General features: G+C 41.8%; 2 pseudogenes; both read right to left on the minus strand.

Annotated features, from left to right (window-relative positions):
* Positions 1-5192: 5192 nt before the first annotated feature.
* On the minus strand, positions 5193-6874 carry LOC114010036 (60S ribosomal protein L5 pseudogene; annotated as a pseudogene).
* A 359-nt stretch (positions 6875-7233) lies between these two features.
* LOC102484258 (histone H2A.Z pseudogene) lies at positions 7234-9792 on the minus strand (annotated as a pseudogene).
* Positions 9793-12624: the final 2832 nt, after the last annotated feature.

Genomic DNA, 12624 nt, shown 5'->3' on the forward strand with positions numbered 1-12624 from the left:
CAATTTGAAATTAAATACAGCTTTAAAATAAAATGACTCATTTACCAAATGACTAAACTGAAAACATAGGCACTATGAAATATTGGCAAAGATGTTGAGTTAGAATTCTAACACAGTGCCAATGGGAATTTGGTGTTACCTCTTTGGAAAACTGGTTGTCGATACTAACTAAAGATGAACATATGTATTTCCTCTCCTGCTGTATACCCAACAGCAATGTATACAACATGAAGGGACTTCAAAAAGTTCATGAAAAAATACAATTAAACTGTGCGTTTATTTTGGTGCAAACAAAAAATTGAAATCTATGCAGGGTTTTTTTTTTTTATGGCAGACATTTTCCATAAACTTCTCAAACATCCCTCATATATATTTACCAAAAGATGTAGCCAAGAATGTTTATAGAAGCACTATTTATAATATTGGGTCATCAGAAAAGTCATGATGTTTTATTTTCATAGAAAATTATATTTTCATAGAAAAGTATATTTTCATAAAAAAAAAATATTGACAACCCCAAACAATATGATAGTGTTTCAAGTTTTAAATTGTATTTTAAATAAATTTTATGATCTATTCCAACTATCTAATGCAATTAGAGCTCAGCAGCATGATTCTGCGGTAAAGCAGAAACCTTAGAAGGTAAAGAAGAAAGTGAAAGCACCAGCAACCAAGAACGGATGTGCCAGTGTGGCTCGCATGCCATCCCTGGACCCATAACCCTGCACTCAGAAGAACAGGGGTCATGTGAGTCAGTCCCACAAGGGACAGGTCCAAGAAGAATGCATGAACTGGGAGAGGAACAATTCGCAAAGGAAGAAACAATGGGAAAACAACATATGTCCACTACAGACATCATAGGCTTTATCTGATGGTCATACCAGAGAAAATCTTCAACTTGGTGTGTCAAGAATGAGGAAGGGTGTTCTCTCCAAATTAAGATTTGGATTCTAAGATCCCAGTGTCCTGGGACCAGCAGTTAGTGTAATGGCTATGTCGCTGGACTCCCACGTAGTCGATCGCCATTCGAGTCCCAGACCCAGTGGCTTAAACTCACGCCGGGAGTGTGTTCGTGCGTGCCCAAGATCTCAAGAGAAGGGATTGCAGTGTGGCCATCCCCCTAGGGGGTGATTTCTCGCTTTCTGTCTATCTCTCTCTGTCTTTTTGATGAGTGCACGCACTCTATAGCAAAAAAAAAACAAAAAAAGATTCCAGTGTCCTCTCCGTAACACACATGTCAAATCCACTGGTATTAATATTAAGGTATCTTTAAAAGACAGATCTATCAACAGTGGTAAAACACATCCAAGTGCAACTGACAGCAATCCTTTCTTTTTGAACATTTTTCAAAATACTCATCTGTCTATGAACATGTGTTAACACTTCCCTCTTTGATAGTTTGGATAATCTTCCACATATGTTTCTGTTAACAGCTGTAGTCACACACGAAGAAATTAACTGAAGACTACAGGTGTGGCAGGATGAACATAAGCCCCCATTTCTCCTCTCAGGGGAGAATCTCAGGGATTAGAGAGAAACCAGGTGACTGTGGTACCATGTAAATGCAGGGCTCAGCCAGAAGCCTTGTCAGGTGTATGGGAGACCCTCCATAGTGAAGAGACCAGGCCCTGCATTATGACTGACTGATTGTCCTTCCCAAGAGTGTGTGAGCACCAAAGGCAGACCTATTTACTTCACTCCAATATTCCCAGCACCTTGAAAAGTATCTGGGATGCAGATGGTGCTCAACAAATGTTTACTGAAAGGGATGAAGCAGAGTTCAACATTGTGTGATGTTTATTTTATGTGTCAATTTAGAGGGTCCAGATATTTGGTCAAACGTTATCCTGGATGTTATTATATGTAATCTACATATAAATTAGTGGAATTTGAGCAAAGCAGATTGACTTGCCTGATATGGGTGAGCCTCATCCAATCAGCTTAAGGTCTGAATAGAGCAAAAAACCCTGACCTCCCCTAGCAGAGGGAGTTCTGCAACAGAAGGCCTTCTCACTGCAGCATCAGCTCACTCTGAGTGTCCAGCCTGCCTGCCCACCATCCAGATTTTGGACTTTAAGCCTCCATAATCATGCAAGTCAATTCCTTAAAACACACACAACGGATCTTCAAAAAGTTTATGAAAATGTGTATTATAGGAAAACTATACAGGGATTTCAAAATTGTTTCCACCAAAATAAACTCATATTTTAATTCCACCCTTTCATGAATATTTTTAAGTACCCTTATATACACATATACTCCCTATTAGTCTGTTCTGTGAAGAACCTTAACTAATGAATACAAAGTGTTTCTGACCTGAAAAAGATATACAAGGAGGTATTCAGAAAGTGATGAGCCCTCTGCTCCATAATCACTCCATGGTCACTGGCCATCTACCTTGGACCTAGCCAGCCCCTAGCCCATCAGTCTAATCCTAAAAGTAATTAGAGATGTGTAGTGCCTCCCCTTTGTTGCTGCCAAGAACAAACAAGCAAAACCCTCTGGCTCTTTTTGCAATCTTGAATTCACAGATCCTAATTTTTTGGACTTTAAGCTAACACTTGATACTCTCTGCTAACAGCTCTTTCAGCCTCAGGACAAGCTGTGTTGAACTGAAAACAGGCAATATGCCCAATAGGACTTCAACTTGGGGATCAGCACAGATTAGAGATGTCCTTCCGTGGGGACATAAACTCCAAAAACATCATTGATGCTGGCTGGACCATCTGGGTTAAGTACACATGGAAAAGGGTTTACTCTGATGAGACCACCTAACATTGAGTTGCTCTGCTGCACAGTGCCAACACACAGGCTGACTGCATTCCTCGCTTGTGAATGCTGCCGAACTACCCATTGAGAAGGGCCTGTCACAGCAACTGTGACTCCTCCACCAGCCCTGACAGATCAGACTCCCACTCTGGGGAATGTCTTCCTTCTATTGACTTCTATCTGACTTTCAGTATCAGTTGCAGTTTGCTACAGAAGACTGATAGCTTGACTATTTCCTTTCTCTTGATATACACAGCTTAGAAGACAGTTTGATTAGTAAATGCAGCTGTTCCCAGAAGAGGATCGATCTTTTCTAGGCTGCTCTCTAGATAAATGATGAGGACAAAAGCGGGGGGAGGCTATTTAAACTCACTTTGGAACTTTTTGCAAATTCAAGATTCCATCCTGATTCCTGAACACCATGTACCTTTCTGGTAAAGTATTGGATGTTCGGAAAAGTCATGTCACAATTTTGCATAGAAAAATAGATCATGACTTTTCCAGCGACCCAATGGTATAAAAATGGTTTTCTGTGAAATGGTTTTCTGGGACCAGCAGATGGCATAATGGTTATATCGCTGGACTCCCACATAGTCAACTGCAGTTCAAGTCCCAGACCTAGCAGCTTAAAGCTGCAAATAAAACAATTCCTAATTTTCTAAAAAAAAAAAAAAAAAAAACTCACACCAGGCACATATACATGCTTCCCCAAGATCCCAAGAGGAGAATAGAAGGGATTGCATTGCAACATGCCACCCCCCGGGGGGGGGGGGGGTGATTTCTCCCTTTCTATCTCTCTGTCTTTATAGCAAGTGCACGTGCCCTATAGCAAAAACCTCTATTAAAAAAAGAAGAAAAAATAGAAAATAATTGTGTCCCCTTGCCTACAAAGTTTCAGACTAAAAGTTTGATGAAGGAAAAGAAGAATTAGGAAAAAATATAAAGTCATGCTTACTAAATGAAAAATACTGACTTTGTAACAAGAATAAAAACTTTAAAAAATAATTTTTTAAAAGCCCTGGCACCAGGACCAGCAGTTGGCGTAACAACTATGTTGCTGGACTCCTGCGTGGTCCACTGCAATTCAAGTCCTGGACCCAGTGGCTTAAACTCACGCAGGGCGCATGTGCATGCATGCCCAAGATCCTGAGAGGAGAATGGAGGAGAAGGGATTGTGGCATGGCCATCCTCCCAGGGGGATGATTTCTTGCTTTCTGTCTCTCTGCCTTTCTGGTGAGCACACGTGCCCTACAGGAAAAACCTCTCAAAAAGAAAAAAAAAAAAAAGAAAGAAAGAAAAAGAGCCCTAGCTCCTAAGAGACATCGGGAGAAATGGAGGTTGGGAGGGACATTAATGAACTTTGTTTTTAGAAGTGTTCCCTGGAGCTTTCCTCTCTCCATGAGGAAAAACTCCCGCACTGCTTTTGCAAGCTGCCGCCAGCACTTTAAACTCAAACTGACTCCAGAGCCCAGTCACACAGGGATAGCACCCACAGCAAGACTTATCACCAGATGGCCCAAGCGCCAGCACTTTCAACACGGAACACCTATAAATATGCCTGCACTCATGAGGTGATAAACTGACATCATGGACAAACAAAACTGTTTGCTATTGACTATCTCAGAAAGTCTAAAATCAAGGGCTGAACTGAATTATCTGAACTGAAATGAGAACCCTAGTGTGGGGCCCCCATCGTGGGTGGCCTCTTGGAGATGCTGTTAATCTGAACTGCCTGGCTGAGGTATGCCCTGCTGGGAATGCCCTAATAATGGTACATCCTGTGTTTCCAGAGGTGCCATGTATGCCACCTAGGACTATACCACTTGTATGTCTGTCCTGATTATTACAACTCTGCCTTCACCCTAGGAAGCTTCAGCTTACCAGCTGCACCTGAATTCATGCCTCAGGAAGGGGTGGGGGGGTGGGGTGGAGGGGGAGCTCATACAGGGAAACCACCTAGCTTTCTAACATAAACCTTTATGGCTATTGGGATTTGTTTTAACTGGCTAGCCCTCTTATAGGAATAACTGCGGCCCTACCATCCTGTATGGGATCCTCCTGATGATAATTTTTCTATACACTTCCTTATTACATTCCACACGTGTCACAACCCGTTACTAGGGAAGTTAAGGATGTACTCTGTGACTCCCTGGGAAAAAGGGCTCTGGGAGCCTGAACCTGGGTCCCTCTGGACTGTGTCCCCTGCTCCTCTGTCTTTGCTGATTTTGCTTGGAATCCTTTCTTGGTAATAAATTATAGCCAGGAATAAGATGATATGCTGAGTCATATGAACTACCCTAGGAAATTGCGGAGCCTGGGCATGGTCTTGGAGGCACCACGATGCATATACCCATACATCCCCTTGGCTAGAGCAAGTCATGGGGCCAAACTCAAACTCAAGGAGCTGGAAGACATTCTTTACCTTATTCGTGGAAGGGGCTGCAAATTCTTGTGTCAAAGGGTCTGACTACAGAAAGGGATGAATGAAGATTAGCGGTGTTTGGTTTAGCTCTCAGCAGCCCACTCCTGAAGTTTGCCTTCTTTTGGGGTACCATCTTTCTTCTGGGCAAGGAACATTTTGGGACAATTTCCCCCTCTTCTTTTTAACTTCTTTCATGACTGCTTTTCACTGACTAGATTCTCTCCTATTGTAGTGAGAGCTTTCTTATACACCTCCAACATGTCTGAAGTTACATTGTTCTTGATGTATTGAGAGAATTGTTTCTTTTCTTTGCTTTTCTTTTTGAGAGGTTTTTGGATATAAGAGCATGTGCTTGCCAGAAAGAGAGATAGAAAGCGAGAAATTACCCCGCACTGGGGAAGAACACACCGCAATTCCTTCTCTTCCATTCCCCCCTCAGGATCTTGGGCATGCACTCACACGCACCTGGTGTGACTTTAAGCCACAGGACCCGGGACTCAAACTGCAGTTGACTACATGGGAGTTCAGCAACATAGCCATCATGCCAACTGCTGGTCCCCAAGAGAGAATTGTCTCTGTTTTGTTTTGGTTTTTGTTTTTGGGGGTTCTTTGGAATTTTTTGTTTTGTTTTGTTTTGTTTTGTTTTGTTTTTGGTATAGGGTGCGTGCATTCACAGAAAGAGAGAGACGACAGAAAGTGAGAAATAACCCTCCAGTTTTTGTTTTTGGGGGTTCTTTGGAATTTTTTGTTTTGTTTTGTTTTGTTTTGTTTTTGGTATAGGGTGCGTGCATTCACAGAAAGAGAGAGACAGAGAGACAGAAAGTGAGAAATAACCCTCCAGAGGGTACGGCCATGCCCCAATCCCTTCTCCTCCATTCTTCTCTTGGGATCTTGGGCACACACGCACACGCGCCCAGTATGAGTCTAAGCCACCAGGTCCGGAACTCAAACTGTGGTCAATGACATGGGAGTCCAGCGACATAGCCATTACACCAACTGCTGGCCCAGAGAGAATTATTTTTTATAAGTGTCTTCATCTTCTTCCATTAGGTAATGCATATAAGCTACAACATTCTGAAGTGTGATGTTCTTCTGATGTACTTCTGCATTAAATTCCTTGCTTTCAGAATCATAACCAGGAAATCGTTTGGTACTGTGAGGAGTAGATAAGCCTCCATCCACCACTGCTCCCTTCAAGGCCCCCAAAACTTTATTGCCGGTGGTGGTTCTGGCAAGGCCTGCCTCCAAATAGCAGGTGAAGGCATCAGGTTGACCCTCAATGCTTTCTACATTGTACTCATCTCTGGTCACTTCCACTTGGCCTTCATAGATCGTGTTCATGCCAAACCTATTGAGAAGTCTGCGGGCCAGCAGCAGGCCAGTACAGTATGCTGCGGCATGATTCGTCAGGCCAACCTTCACACCATATTTTGGTAGTTCATGTGCATAAACTGTGCAGACTATCAGATCCCCTTCTATATGGGCACAAGCGATCTGACAAATGATGTCTCTGGTAGTTACATGAACTATCATCCTGTATTTGGGTGTGTTGTACATATTTCTATCTTGGATCACCAAGCATTTCCAAGCATAGTAATCAGTTTTACCCTCTCGTCATCTTCTAAATTTCACTTGGTATCTCATAAAGTAGTCCTAATTTCTGACAACTTTAACAAATCCCATCCTGTGGAACAGAGACTAATGTCCATGGCTCAACACAGACCTATAGGCCCACAAGTGCTACAGGGGAAGAAAAACAGTCTGTTTTTTGGGGTTTTTTTGTGGGTTTTTTTTTTTTGGAGGGGGCTTGGGGGGTGGTAATGACCTTTATTGAGCTTATCTACCAGAGTGGATATAATGTCTATACAAAACCAAATATTTGTTACTATGACTTCTGCATCACAATTAAAACCCAAATAGTTTCTTAAAAACAGTCAGCTCAATCAAAACCCACTACTTCGGAATTAATAGCTTCTTTGAAGTCACAGTAACACTTAAATATTAAGACTTGAATGCAGAAATTTGGTTGATTGGAAAGCAAATTAAACTTCCAACTCACTCAAATTACAAAAAAGCAAAAATGTGTTTTTCACAGAGATACAGTCCATTAGAAACACCAACACTGGACGGCTGTTAGAGTATTTAGAGTCCCGAGATAATAAGGAATCCAGGCATCCCTTAGACAGTCTTCTTTGTCCTTCCTTCCCAATCAGAGATTTATGGATGTATGGAATAACACCACCACCAGAAATTGTGGCCTTGATGAGAGAGTCCAATTCCTCATCTCCACTAATAGCAAGTTGCAAGTGATCAGGAGTAATATGCTTTATCTTTAAGTCTTCTGACACATTTCCTGCCAGCTCAAGTACCTCTGCAGTGAGGTACTCCAGGATTGCAGTAGCAGTAGTCATGTCCACACGTCCATGGCTGATTGTTCTAGATTTCAGGTGTTGATGAATATGGCCCAGCAAGCAATTGCAAGCGGGCTCTCTTCAAGTGGGAAACCGCTTTTGTCTTAGCCTTCCTGGAGTCCTTCCCAGCCTTACCACCAGACATTTCAAATTCTGCTGAAGCTCACACGAGCAAGGCAGAAAAAGGGCTAGTCAGACACACAGCGAGATGCCACCACCTACTCCTTCATCACACCACAATTCAAACTGCCACTCTGATCTTTTTTTCAACAGCTGTCCACTTAACTTATACAACAGAACTTGGTCCTTGTTTATTTGTTTGTTTTTTTTCCTACAAATTCTTTACAAAAAGATTATGTACTCCAACAAAGTTATCAGCCTCTAAGGTACAGCATCAGGTTCCTTGAGTTTCTTGCCACCATCCAGAAGCTTCCCTGTGGCTAAGCCTAAGAGAAACTGGTTGGTTTGTCAAGCAAGTTCACAAAGCCACAACTAGTCTGCAGCTTTCAGTTCACCCATCCAATAAATGTTTGTTTATGTATAAGAGGTTTTCCAGGTGTTACTCAAACAGCAAAGAACAAAGCAGACAAAACAGTTAATATTTGAGTAGTGCTACAACCAGGATTGATCAGACTGTTCAAGACTGAGGCATTCTAACCAAACCAGCAAGAGCTCTAGATATAAATCCAATGCCAATATATCATTTAGAAGGGAGACTTTACCTGTTCAGTGATCAAAATATCACCATTAATATATTTGATTAAAGTCACTTTCTTCAGCATTTAACATTGGGTTATATCTTGTAATCAATAGCATCTTACAATTAAATTGCAGTGTCTTCTCTTCTTAACTTCTAAGATTACCCCATTCCTTTGCATCAAGCTGATGCTGAAAGCATGAAGGCATATTTATTCAAAATTCTCATGGTACTTTCCATCCATTAGCTGGAACTCAGTCCCCAGGACACCAAACTGCAAAGGAACTGGGGAAAGTAGTCCTTCTGTATGCCCAAGAGGAAAAAAAAAAAAAACTGGGCTAGGTGAAAAAGCAGTCTCTGCTATATAAAGAGTCTTCAAAAAGTTCATGGGAATGTGCATTATGGAAAAAATATACATGGGGCCAGAGGTATGTGGCATGTGGAGTGCACCACAGCAGTAAAATATGAAGCTCTGTGAGACAATCCCACTGGAAGATTCCTAGTTCATGTCTAGACCCCTCCTGAGTGCACCAGGTACGTGCTTACCCATGGTCTGAGGCTTGCTAAAGGCTGGGGTGGTTTGTGAAATTGGGGCCCTATTGGGAGGTCATATCTCTCTCCCGCCTTCTCTCTCTCTCTCTCTTGCTCTTGAAAGAAATAAGTTCTTTTTATAATTTAAATTTGTGATAGGCCAAGTGGGAGAGAGGGAGATAGAGATAGAGAGAGAGAAATAAAGTGAGAAATAACCCCCAGGGGGTACAGCCATTTTGCAATACCTTCTCTTCCATTCTCTGTAATGGTCAGGTAGTGTACACAATGTGGATCTCTGGAAAAAGGGATGATTCACATAATGGGTGGGACAGAATGGGATGGAGTGAGGTTTCATCACAATACTTAGAATGGCACACAACTTATGAATTGTTTATTTCTGTAATTTTCCACTTAAGAAATCTGGACTGCAGTTGATCAGAAGTAACATACTGAGGAAGTATAACCATGGATAATGAGAGACTGTTGTACTAGTGAGGAAAAAAGCTAGAAGAGAATCAGTCATACTTGTAAAGCAGCTAGTTTGAAAAGAGGATAGAAGCTTAAGGGAGGCTGAAAAGAATGAAGAATAAATGAGTGAGAGAGTCCTCTGGGAAGTAAGATAGATGCCTGCTGTGTCTGGGTCAGAAGATGCCCCTTTCCCCTCAGTCTTTATCTTCAGGGGATGTTTAAAGGACCAAGAGATGATTGCCTCCTTGGTCAGAAAAGTTCATTAAAAGTTCATCCTAAATCAAAGGCAGTAATGTGTAAAATAAAAAAAAAAAGCAAAAACGAAAATAGACTTCTTGGCTAGCTGATGGAATAAGAATCTGCACTGAACACAAAGTGGAATTTAATATTTGGGCAGAAGTATTTATAAGGAATTGCAAGCGGGCTCTCTTCAAGTGGGAAACCGCTTTTGTCTTAGCCTTCCTGGAGTCCTTCCCAGCCTTACCACCAGACATTTCAAATTCTGCTGAAGCTCACACGAGCAAGGCAGAAAAAGGGCTAGTCAGACACACAGCGAGATGCCACCACCTACTCCTTCATCACACCACAATTCAAACTGCCACTCTGATCTTTTTTTCAACAGCTGTCCACTTAACTTATACAACAGAACTTGGTCCTTGTTTATTTGTTTGTTTTTTTTCCTACAAATTCTTTACAAAAAGATTATGTACTCCAACAAAGTTATCAGCCTCTAAGGTACAGCATCAGGTTCCTTGAGTTTCTTGCCACCATCCAGAAGCTTCCCTGTGGCTAAGCCTAAGAGAAACTGGTTGGTTTGTCAAGCAAGTTCACAAAGCCACAACTAGTCTGCAGCTTTCAGTTCACCCATCCAATAAATGTTTGTTTATGTATAAGAGGTTTTCCAGGTGTTACTCAAACAGCAAAGAACAAAGCAGACAAAACAGTTAATATTTGAGTAGTGCTACAACCAGGATTGATCAGACTGTTCAAGACTGAGGCATTCTAACCAAACCAGCAAGAGCTCTAGATATAAATCCAATGCCAATATATCATTTAGAAGGGAGACTTTACCTGTTCAGTGATCAAAATATCACCATTAATATATTTGATTAAAGTCACTTTCTTCAGCATTTAACATTGGGTTATATCTTGTAATCAATAGCATCTTACAATTAAATTGCAGTGTCTTCTCTTCTTAACTTCTAAGATTACCCCATTCCTTTGCATCAAGCTGATGCTGAAAGCATGAAGGCATATTTATTCAAAATTCTCATGGTACTTTCCATCCATTAGCTGGAACTCAGTCCCCAGGACACCAAACTGCAAAGGAACTGGGGAAAGTAGTCCTTCTGTATGCCCAAGAGGAAAAAAAAAAAAAACTGGGCTAGGTGAAAAAGCAGTCTCTGCTATATAAAGAGTCTTCAAAAAGTTCATGGGAATGTGCATTATGGAAAAAATATACATGGGGCCAGAGGTATGTGGCATGTGGAGTGCACCACAGCAGTAAAATATGAAGCTCTGTGAGACAATCCCACTGGAAGATTCCTAGTTCATGTCTAGACCCCTCCTGAGTGCACCAGGTACGTGCTTACCCATGGTCTGAGGCTTGCTAAAGGCTGGGGTGGTTTGTGAAATTGGGGCCCTATTGGGAGGTCATATCTCTCTCCCGCCTTCTCTCTCTCTCTCTCTTGCTCTTGAAAGAAATAAGTTCTTTTTATAATTTAAATTTGTGATAGGCCAAGTGGGAGAGAGGGAGATAGAGATAGAGAGAGAGAAATAAAGTGAGAAATAACCCCCAGGGGGTACAGCCATTTTGCAATACCTTCTCTTCCATTCTCTGTAATGGTCAGGTAGTGTACACAATGTGGATCTCTGGAAAAAGGGATGATTCACATAATGGGTGGGACAGAATGGGATGGAGTGAGGTTTCATCACAATACTTAGAATGGCACACAACTTATGAATTGTTTATTTCTGTAATTTTCCACTTAAGAAATCTGGACTGCAGTTGATCAGAAGTAACATACTGAGGAAGTATAACCATGGATAATGAGAGACTGTTGTACTAGTGAGGAAAAAAGCTAGAAGAGAATCAGTCATACTTGTAAAGCAGCTAGTTTGAAAAGAGGATAGAAGCTTAAGGGAGGCTGAAAAGAATGAAGAATAAATGAGTGAGAGAGTCCTCTGGGAAGTAAGATAGATGCCTGCTGTGTCTGGGTCAGAAGATGCCCCTTTCCCCTCAGTCTTTATCTTCAGGGGATGTTTAAAGGACCAAGAGATGATTGCCTCCTTGGTCAGAAAAGTTCATTAAAAGTTCATCCTAAATCAAAGGCAGTAATGTGTAAAATAAAAAAAAAAAGCAAAAACGAAAATAGACTTCTTGGCTAGCTGATGGAATAAGAATCTGCACTGAACACAAAGTGGAATTTAATATTTGGGCAGAAGTATTTATAACTAGCTCTTTTTTCCCCTTTGTTACTCTTTTTTTTTTTTTGGAGAGGTTTTTGCTACAGGGCGCGTGCGCTCGCCAGGCAGACAGAGAGAGACAGAGAGACAGAAAGCGAGAAATCACCCCCCCCGGGGGGGATGGCCACGCTGCAATCCCTTCTCCATTCTCCTCTCGGGATCTTGGGCACGCACGCACACGCGCCCGGCATGAGTTTAAGCCACTGGGTCTAGGACTCGAACTGCGGTCGACTGTGTGGGAGTCCAGCGACATAACCATTACGCTAATTGCTGGTCCCCCCTTTGTTACTCTTATAGTATCTATAAATAATGCTTGCAAATTGGCCTTTCATAATTTAATCTTCTACACATGCATGCACACACATACAATCAAAAGATGAATTTACTACATTTGCTGCCCCAGTAGCCAATATTTCTTGTGCTTTATCCACTTGTGCGGCTCACCAGTTTCCCTTGCCCCCATCTCAATCCTAGGAGCACAGAGAAGTATATTTAGCTGTTCTCATATGTAAAGAATGGCAATTCCAGTTTTGTTTTGTTGGATTTTGTGTGTGTGTGTGTGTGTGTGTGTGTGTGTGTAAAAGAGGTTTTTGCTTTAGGATGTGTGCACTCTGAGAGAGAGAGCCAGTGAGAGGGACAGGAAAAATCACCTCCACACCTTAGCCGGACATGTAGGAGTCCAGCGACGTAACTACTATACCATCTGCTGGCCCTCAATTTCAGTTTTTTATATGTAAAAGTTAAATAGAACTCAGGGACATGAGGCAGTGAGTGACCAGGACAGAAGAAAAGAGCACCATCACACTCTGCCAAGGCTGGAGTCAGGGATGGAGCACAGTGAGTAAGTGGGTGTTCTCACC

The sequence above is a fragment of the Tupaia chinensis genome, unplaced genomic scaffold (genome assembly GCF_000334495.1).
Source record: "Tupaia chinensis unplaced genomic scaffold, TupChi_1.0 Scaffold000688_1, whole genome shotgun sequence".
NCBI lineage: Eukaryota > Metazoa > Chordata > Mammalia > Scandentia > Tupaiidae > Tupaia > Tupaia belangeri.